An 8,996-nucleotide genomic window follows, 5' to 3' on the forward strand; every position below is an offset into this window, starting at 1 on the left:
GCATGACCTTGGTGTGGGCTGAGTTGCTATAAGTGACCGTGTAGCGTATTTTTCCGTAAATGTTGATTTTTTTTTTTTTTTTTGTATTTTACAGTTTTCATCGATATAAAATGGCAAAACGTAATACTCTTGGTTTGGAACAAATCAAGTCTCTTCTCTTTGAGATAGAGAGTGATTTTGAGGACAATTTAGAAGTTGCTGATGTAGCTGAGTTGGAAGGAAGGTTGGCAGAGGAGGACGAGTCAAGTGTTGACGAGATCATTCCCTTTGTCAGCACAGATGGTGAGGGGGAGGATGAGGGGCCTAGTGCATCGGCGTATGGTGAGAGGGGTAGTGCGTCGTTGTTTAGACCAATATTCCCCCCCCCCCTCCGGTTGAGAGAAGGAGTAGGAAGAGGAGGAAGGGTGAACTATATTTTGCTCTCTCTCTCTCTCTCTCTCTCTCTCTCTCTCTCTCTCTCTCTCTCTCTCTCTCTCTCTCTCTCTCTCTCTCTCATGAAGAGATGTGTGCTCCCAAGTGCAACATCGGTATGACATATCTGCGGGGAAATTTTCAAAGACACTCTGTCAACTAATGGTTGACACTTTCACTGTCAACTAATGGTTGACACTTTCAAGGTCAAACTTCTACCTGAACATGACATTCGCTGTGGCCACATCAAACTCTCGAAAAGGGTTAGATGCAATAGCTGCCCATCAAGGGAGGATCACAAGACGAACACAGCCTGCTTGAGGTGTCGCAACCCTGTGTGTCTGCATCCCCAAACTGTGTTGTGTCCACAATGTGTTTGATGATTGTTCTAGGTAAAAAAGTAAAATAAATATTCGTATTTTTGACCATCCAATAATTCATGAAATTGTATATTATCCATTGTTTTTCCAAATTATTTACAAATTATAATTTTCAATATTAAACTTACCCGATAATCATGTAGCTGTCAACTCTGTTGCCCGACAGAATTCTATGGAGGGATACGCCAGCTATCACAATACTAGAAGGGGGTGTACTCACCAGCGCCACCTGTGGCCAGGTACTATAGTACTTCTTGTTGACACCTCCTCAATTTTTCCTCTGTCGTGCTTCCGGCAAGACGTTCTGGGATACGCTTATGATCTTGGAGTATTTTCACGGCTTTTGGTGAAGTATTTCTCTCAGATTTCGGCTGTCGCTTTACTGGAAAACTTCTATATTAGCTTAGATAGCTATTATTTAGTCCTGATTAACGGTTAACGATCTTTGGCTTGATTTGGAATCCCTACTTGGCTAACTCTTTTGATTCAAGATGTCTGACATTTCACAAGCCCCCACCCATAGACGATGTAGGTCTTGTAATAGGCGTATTCCGAAGGCCTCGGTAGATCCTCACACCGCTTGTTCTGACTGTAGGGAAAGGCCCTGTCAGTTAGAAGATCGATGTGAGGAATGCGCCGGACTTTCGGAACTTGATTTTGTCCGTCTTCTTAAGTATTCAACCAAGTTAGAGAGAGAGAGAGTTAGGAGGAGTTCTTCTCACTCTTCACTTTTTTCCTCACCTCATGATTCCCTACCTTTTCCTCCCCCTGTAGTGGCTACCCCCGAACATACTATTTGCCCTCTACCTGATATGTCTGTGGTTTTGCGTGCCATTCAGGCTTTAGGTGACAAAGTAGAGTCAGTGGTTAGTGATCATAAGTCTCTTATGGCCGAAGTCAAGGAACTTAAGGTCAAGAGTGCAGTGGGTGGTATTAGTGCCAGTGCTGTGACGAGTGCTAGTGTCAGTGCAGTGCCAAGTGCTAGTGTCAGTGTCAGTGTGGTGCGTGAGGGTACTTCTGTGTGTGCCAGTCGTCCTCCCAGTCCGGGACCTCTTGCAAGCTCCCAAGCCCAGGGGAGAAGCAATGTCGAAGGGCAAAAGGGTTCGGCAGGCCTTGATCGGCGCACAGAAGTATCCTCGGTGGTTGCGGGCGTGTCTTCCAGAGACCGTCACTCCCACCTGCAGATGATTGAGCCCGTCTTTTACTCGTCTGCTGAACAATTGTCAGGGAAGAAACGTTGGACTCAGGTCTCAAGACCACTCAAACGCAGAGTCCAGACCTCAAGAGCTCAACCTGGCTGCAGTCATTGGATCAGCTCTGACTCGCCGCAGTCATCAGTTGAATGCACTCCTCCTAAGAGGAGTAAGGTGCTGCCGCAACAGATCTCTGCTGTTAAGGCTTTACCTCAGCAGACCTTAGTGTCTGCCGACCCCAAGTTGACTCTACTGCAGTCCATGCAGTCACAACTTGCGGTCTTGATGCGTGAGTGTCAGGCTGAGAAGGTTACACCTCCTCCTGCGATCGCTCCACCTAACCGCAGTACTGCCTGCCAGGCGTACGATGTTGAGGCTCCTCAGGATACCTTACCACGCTCTGAGTTTACTGTTTCCAGTGGTGTGCAGCTCCCTCCGCCTTCCTTAAGGCAACCTCAGCAATGGGAACAGGAAGCTTATACCTTACTTCCTCCGCTTCCACTTGCAGTTCCACCAGTGAGGCTACACTCTCTTGAGGTACAACAACCTCTCCCATCCATGAGTCAGACTCCTCAGCTCTCGCTGCAGCGAGCTCAACCCTCCTCAAGGCAAGCACCTCAACACCTTAGCCTTGCGCCTCAGGAACCTCAACTCGCGAGACAATTACTGCGTTCTGCGCAGCCACTACCTCATCGCTCTCAGCTCACACCTCAGGAACCTCAACTCGTTCCTCAGGAACCTGCTACTGCGCATCCACCAACCACTCAGCAAGCGCAACTCTTGAGTTCAGACACTCATGCCAGGAGTCAGCCTCCTCCACCCATGCGCCTACCTTCTGCTACTTCTTTGGATCAGCCTTTGCAGCCTGAGCCTCAGGTGTTCCCTCAACAGAGTCTTGAGGAGGAAACCACAAGTATTGTTGTTCCAGCTCGTGCTGATTCTGCTGTTCAGCATACCTTACCTATCTCTTCGCTACACTCTGGTGATGAGGTTTCTGATGATGAGGCTGCACACCTGGATCCCTCATCAGACGTGGATGAATCCAAGTCTTCTCCGCCTCCTATTGACTTTCGTAAGGTCTTGGCTCTTTTTAGAGAGGTATACCCAGACCACTTTGTCTCTGCTATCCCCCGCTCTCCGCCATCTGAGTTTTCGCTGGGCATGCAGCCAGCTAAGTCTACATATATTAAGCTCGTCTTAGCAAGGTCCTCTAAGAGAGCTTTAAGGATTTTAGGGGAGTGGTTGCAGTCTAAGCAACAACTTGGAAAGACTTCGTTTATGTTTCCTCCGACTAAGCTCACTTCTAAAGCGGGCGTTTGGTATGCCACAGGAGAGGAACCAGGCTTGGGAGTACCTGCCTCTGCCCAGGCTGACTTCTCAAGTCTGGTAGACTCTCCTCGTAGAACAGCAATGAGGCGCTCTAAGGTTTGCTGGACCTTCTCAGACCTTGATCACTTCCTAAAGGGTGTTTTTAGAGCATTTGAGATGTTCAACTTCCTAGACTGGTGCCTGGGGGCCCTCAGCAAGAAGACCTCCCCTGCGGACAAGGATTCTGCCATGCTCTTAATGTCCTGCATGGATAAGGCCATTAGGGATGGATCTGGCGAGCTTGCATCGATGTTTGTGTCAGGGGTTCTTAAGAAAAGGGAGCAGCTTTGTACCTTCCTTTCCTCCAGCATCACACCTTGTCAAAGGTCTCAACTCCTTTTCGCTCCGCTCTCGAAGTTCCTTTTTCCCGAAGAGCTTGTTAAGGACTTGTCTGCTGCCCTGATACAAAAGGACACCCATGATCTTGTGGCCTCATCGGCTCGTAAGACTAAGGTTGCTACCTCAGTCCCCAGGACTTATCGCACCCCAGTGGCTGATACTCCTGCTACGAGGTTCATTCCGCCCTTTCGTGGTAGAGCCCCCAGCCGAGGAAGCTCCCGTCCAGACTCTTCCAGGAGCAAGTCTAGGAAAGGTTCCAAGGCTTCTAAAGGAAAAAACTGACTCTCCTCATCTCCAGACAGCAGTAGGAGCCAGACTCAAGATCTTCTGGCAAGCCTGGGAAAAGAGAGGTGCAGACGCCCAGTCTGTCAGTTGGCTGAGGGAGGGTTACAGGATACCATTCTGCCGCAAACCCCCTCTGACCACATCTCCCATCAACCTCTCTCCCAACTACAAAGAAAAGGACAAGAGGCTAGCGTTGCACCAGGAGGTGTCGCTCCTTTTACAGAAGAAGGCAGTGGTTATAGTCCGGGACCATCAATCCCCGGGCTTCTACAACCGTCTCTTTCTGGTGGCCAAGAAGACAGGAGGTTGGAGACCGGTGCTGGACGTCAGCGCGCTCAATGCGTATGTCACCAAGCAGACGTTCACGATGGAGACGACGAAGTCGGTCCTAGCAGCGGTCAGGCAGGAGGACTGGATGGTCTCGTTGGACCTGAAAGATGCCTACTTTCACGTTCCTATTCATCCAGAATCCAGACTCCCAACCTTTCCTGAGATTCGTTTTTGGAAAGGTTGTCTACCAATTCCAAGCCCTGTGTTTTGGCCTAAGCACAGCTCCTATGGTGTTTACGCATCTGATGAGGAATATAGCAAAATTCCTCCACTTATCGGACATCAGAGCCTCCCTTTACTTAGACGACTGGCTGTTGAGAGCCTCCACGAGTCGTCGCTGTCTGGAGAGTCTCAACTGGACTTTGGACTTAATCAAAGAACTGGGTCTGCTAGTCAACCTAGAAAAGTCTCAGCTCATTCCCTCCCAATCCATTGTGTACCTGGGAATGGAGATTCGGAGTCAGGATTTTCGGGCTTTTCCATCGGCCCCAAGGATAAGCCAAGCCCTAGATTGCATCATGAGCATGCTGAAGAGGAGCAGTTGCTCGGTGAGACAGTGGATGAGTCTCACAGGGACCCTTTCATCGCTGGCCCTGTTCGTCGAGCTAGGGAGACTCCACCTCCGCCCTCTTCAATTCCATCTTGCAGCTCATTGGGACAAGGGTTTGACTCTCGAAGCAGTCTCTATCCCAGTCACCAAAGAGATGAAGACCACTCTCTTGTGGTGGAAGACCAAACTCCTTCTCAGGGAGGGCCTATCGTTGGCTATTCAGACCCCCAATCTTCATCTCTTCTCAGATGCATCGGACTCGGGCTGGGGCGCGACCTTGAACGGACAGGAGTGCTCGGGAACGTGGAACGAGGAACAGGGAACGCTCCACATCAACTGCAAGGAGCTACTAGCAGTTCATTTAGCCCTGTTGAACTTCAAGTCCCTCCTGCTAGGCAAGGTGGTGGAGGTGAACTCCGACAACACCACAGCCTTGGCTTACATCTCCAAGCAAGGAGGGACCCATTCGAGGAGCCTATACGAGATCGCAAGGGACCTCCTCATTTGGTCAAGAAGTCAAAACCTCACTTTAGTCACGAGGTTCATTCAGGGCAACATGAACGTCTCAGCAGATCGCCTAAGCAGAAGGGATCAGGTCATTCCCACGGAATGGACCCTCCACAAGAGTGTGTGCAACAGACTTTGGACCTTGTGGGGTCAGCCTACCATAGATCTGTTTGCCACCTCCATGACCAAGAGACTTCCGCTGTACTGTTCTCCAGTTCCAGACCCAGCAGCAGTTCATGTGGATGCTTTTCTGCTGAACTGGTCCCATCTCGACCTTTACGCATTTCCACCGTTCAAGATAATAAACAAAGTCCTTCAGAAGTTCATCTCGCACGAAGGGACACGGCTGACGCTGGTTGCTCCCCTTTGGCCTGCAAGAGAATGGTTCACAGAGGTACTTCAATGGCTGGTCCACGTCCCCAGGACTCTCCCTCTAAGAGTGGACCTTCTACGTCAACCTCACGTAGACAGGTTGCACCCAAACCTCCACGCTCTTCGGCTGACTGCCTTCAGACTGTCGAAAGATTCGCTAGAGCTAGAGGCTTTTCGAAGGAGGCAGCCAGCGCGATTGCCAGAGCAAGAAGGGTTTCCACTCGTAGAGTCTACCAATCTAAGTGGGAAGTCTTCCGGAGCTGGTGTAGAGCCAATGGAGTATCCTCTACCAATACCTCTGTGACCCAAATAGCTGACTTCCTATTACATCTTAGGAATGAGAGATCCCTTTCAGCCCCTACGATTAAAGGGTACAGGAGTATGTTGGCTTCAGTTCTCCGCCACAGAGGTTTGGACCTTTCTTCCAACAAGGACCTTCAAGACATCCTTAAGTCTTTTGAGACTTCTAAAGAGCGTCGTCTACCCACTCCAGGCTGGAACCTAGACGTAGTCTTAAGGTTCCTTATGTCACCTAGGTTCGAACCTCTCCAGTCAGCTTCCTTCAAGGACCTTACCCTCAAGACTCTTTTTCTCGTCTGCCTTGCAACAGCTAAAAGAGTCAGTGAGGTTCATGCCTTCAGCAAGAACATTGGTTTCACGACCGAATCTGCAACATGTTCTTTACAGCTCGGATTCTTAGCTAAGAATGAACTTCCTTCGCGTCCTTGGCCTAGATCGTTTGAAATACCTAGCCTCTCCAACATGGTAGGTAACGAGCTAGAGAGAGTTCTGTGCCCTGTCAGAGCTCTCAAATTTTATCTTAATAGGTCTAAACCTATTCGAGGACAGTCAGAAGCCTTATGGTGTGCCATCAAGAAACCTTCGAGGCCCATGTCCAAGAACGGGGTTTCGTATTATATAAGGCTTCTGATTAGAGAAGCCCATTCTCACTTAAAGGAGGAAGACCTTGCTTTGCTGAAGGTAAGGACCTACGAAGTAAGAGCCGTAGCTACTTCGATGGCCTTTAATAAAAACCATTCTCTGCAGAGCATAATGGATGCAACCTATTGGAGGAGCAAGTCAGTGTTTGCATCATTTTATCTTAAAGATGTCCAGTCTCTTTACGAGAACTGCTACACCCTGGGACCATTCGTAGCAGCGAGTGCAGTAGTAGGTGAGGGCTCAGCCACTACATTCCCTTAATCCCATAACCTTTTTTAACCTTTCTCTTGAATACTTTTATTGTTGTTTTTATGGTTGTTACGGTAGGCTAAGAAGCCTTCCGCATCCTTTTGATTTGGCGGGTGGTCAATTCATTCTTGAGAAGCGCCTGGGTTAGAGGTTGTGTAGAGGTCCTTTAGTAGGGGTTGCAGCCCTATATACTTTAGCACCTTTGAGTTGATTCAGCCTCCAAGAGGAACGCTGCGCTCAGTAAGGAAGACGAACTTAAAAAAGAGGCAGAGTAACGGTTCAAGTCGACTTCCTTACCAGGTACTTATTATTTCATTGTTATTTGAGATAACTGTTATATGAAATATGGGCTACTTAGCTATCCTTTAATCTTGTACACTGGTTTTCACCCACCCCCCTGGGTGTGAATCAGCTACATGATTATCGGGTAAGTTTAATATTGAAAAATGTTATTTTTATTAGTAAAATAAATTTTTGAATATACTTACCCGATAATCATGATTTAATTGACCCTCCCTTCCTCCCCATAGAGAACCAGTGGACCGAGGAAAAATTGAGGAGGTGTCAACAAGAAGTACTATAGTACCTGGCCACAGGTGGCGCTGGTGAGTACACCCCCTTCTAGTATTGTGATAGCTGGCGTATCCCTCCATAGAATTCTGTCGGGCAACGGAGTTGACAGCTACATGATTATCGGGTAAGTATATTCAAAAATTTATTTTACTAATAAAAATAACATTTTTCCCATTTGTGTAAGTTTTTACGTTTATGAGAGCTTAATTATGATCATTATTTTAAGTTTTTTAATTGCAAAATAATCTATAAACGTTTTTCTAGCACCAATAAATTTTTTATGCAATTCCTGGAACATTTATAGAAGTAAATAACTCGCTAATATTGGCATGTCTTTTCCATTTCACGTAGCAGATTTAGCATTGCGAGGTGGTGTGGTTGGCGGCCATTTTGTGAGCATATTCGACAGGTAAACTGGCATAGCTTGATGTATTCCTCTTTTTCATAAAATTTCTGATATTTTCATGCATGTATAACATGCTCAGCAATGGATATAAGGATTTTTCTTTAGAAAAAAAGTAAAAATAGAAATCCCCCCCAAAAAATCTCATTTTTAAAACACCAAATAATATCCAAGTGCAGATTATTTTACACATTTTTGTTGTACGATAATAATTCAATATCCTGTAAAAATTTCAGCCACTAACTATGCCATTTACCTACAAAAAAAAAAAAAAAATGTTGAAAAGAGGATAGATTTTTCTAGCCCCAAAAACATAAATTATTTTTCTCATTTCAGGAAACGTTCCCTTGTGGTTCCTCCCCCACTGGTTTTCAGCAAGTGGTGCTAAACTATCATCGAATAAGTGTTTAGAATAGTTTTATTTTATTTTCATATTTAGATTATAGGTGAATTTTTTTGTAAAGTAATTTTTATGTATACTTATTTTTTTAATTTATTTGTAATGAATATTTATTTTATACTTAGGATTCCTTTATTATTTTTTGGAATAATAAAATATTCTTTGATTTTGTTTAATAGTAAAAAGTTTTTAATTGCTTTGTAAATGAATTTTATATGATTTTTTTCTGGACCTCGGGTCGAGGTTGACCCATCAATACTTAATTAAGGTGGTCAAATAACGATAACTATCCAGGGTTAAACACTTCCTGAACCTCTCTACTGGTTGTGTGCAGTATTAACGCCTTCTTTTGGCCATCTTTCATGGTACCTAAAGTTTCAATGTAAATCTTAAATTCTTCACACCACTGTTGCCATCGTGTTGCAACAGAATTGGGTTCAGCAACAATGCTAAACTTCTCTGGATGCTCGATGTCCAGGGGCATTTTTACTTCTTATCCGAATTAGGTTGGGCAAATTAATTCTACAAAATTAACTAGTTACTCACTAACAAAGTTAATTCTAACCTAATTTCTATGTTAATTGCCTCTTGTGTGTTTATGCAATCAACTAAAGGTAGTTTACACTTTATGTATTATGCAAACTAATCCCCGTCCTATAGTGAAATTATACCACCTAATGCCTACTGGTAACAA

At 45.8% G+C, this 8,996-nt stretch overlaps 1 long non-coding RNA gene across 1 annotated transcript; it reads left to right on the forward strand.

Moving 5' to 3' along the window:
* The first annotated feature begins 623 nt into the window (after positions 1-623).
* Positions 624-8,439, forward strand: LOC137649711 (uncharacterized). Its single transcript, XR_011045832.1, has 3 exons — positions 624-803; positions 7,851-7,908; positions 8,239-8,439. It is a non-coding gene; the product is annotated as an uncharacterized lncRNA (long non-coding RNA).
* The last annotated feature ends 557 nt before the right edge of the window (positions 8,440-8,996 follow it).

The sequence above is a fragment of the Palaemon carinicauda genome, chromosome 11, assembly GCF_036898095.1.
Source record: "Palaemon carinicauda isolate YSFRI2023 chromosome 11, ASM3689809v2, whole genome shotgun sequence".
Lineage (NCBI taxonomy): Eukaryota > Metazoa > Arthropoda > Malacostraca > Decapoda > Palaemonidae > Palaemon > Palaemon carinicauda.